Raw genomic sequence first — 1,239 nt, forward strand, 5'->3', positions numbered from 1 at the left:
CATTCATATATTCCATAAGATTTTTCTTGTGTCGAGTATATGAATAGCTATCCTAATCATTTTCAATGGTTTTGGTAGTCACATGTTCCGTAAGTTTACTTATGTTGAGCATAAACAATTAAGTTGATCACCTTATGTGTTTAATTTAATTGCGTATTCCAATTAAATTAATCATGGGTTTACTTATGATTAATTTGATTGAGTTTTTTTTTTGATATAGAAAATCACTTATCATGGTTTTTTGTGTCCAATAAAAATCCTTCTTTTCTCTCGAAATTAAGGTCGCTCTTGTTGTTCCCTTCGGAATGACATCAAATGGGAGAGAGTTCTTTTGAACTTGTGCTTAGTGGTCATATGTTGAGGGGTGTGCGGCTGTGGAATTTTAGAGGGGTTATCTTGTATCTTTAAACTCCTTGATGAATGCTATTAGCTTCGGCTATATGATTGCATCTAAATTAAGATGATGTGCGTCTTTTCTTTTAGTCATGAAATGTCTCTTGTGGAAATTTCATTATGATCCTGTTCCTGTACCTTTGCCAATTTTATTGACAAAAAGGGGGAGAATTAATATGTAGTTCACACTACAAATACATATGGTTTTCAGATAATTGCGTAATGGGGAGTGGTTTCCATGATCGAGATGGAGTATTGACAAAGGGGGAGTGATACATATCACGATAGTATTATTGTTGAAGTTGTGATACTATTGGACTTTGCCACTGTGTAGTAATACTATGACACTGTATAACAGTGATCGAGAATCTCGAGTTTTCTCATTGTTATAGCTACGGATCTTCAACAACGGTGATGCTAAACTTACAACCTTTGGGATCATTGGAGTACTTGGAAGGACGAAGATTTCAAGGAATGTTGAAGAATTAGACTTATGGAATAGGAGCTACTAAGGTTTTATTATCTTTTTTGTATTCCATATGTATTGATAGTTTTGTCATTAAAATTGACAAAGGGGGAGATTGTTAGAGCACTGCTCGGTCAAACTCGCATGCGTTTCTATCTCAAGCACGTTTGCCAATGTTAGTGATCAAAACTATAAGTCTTGATTTCTAGTCTATTATAGCTAAGTCTCGTACTAGGATAGTAAGTGTAGTTGAGCTCAAGGACTTCATGGCGATTCATCATACAAGTGGAAGAACTACTCAAGGAACCGGTGGAACTTCTCGACAAAAAGGTATGTGAAGACTTGAACTTATCTGTCACTCAAAAGTCTATCTATTCTAT

Source organism: Papaver somniferum, chromosome 4 (genome assembly GCF_003573695.1).
Source record: "Papaver somniferum cultivar HN1 chromosome 4, ASM357369v1, whole genome shotgun sequence".
In the NCBI taxonomy this organism is placed as follows: domain Eukaryota; kingdom Viridiplantae; phylum Streptophyta; class Magnoliopsida; order Ranunculales; family Papaveraceae; genus Papaver; species Papaver somniferum.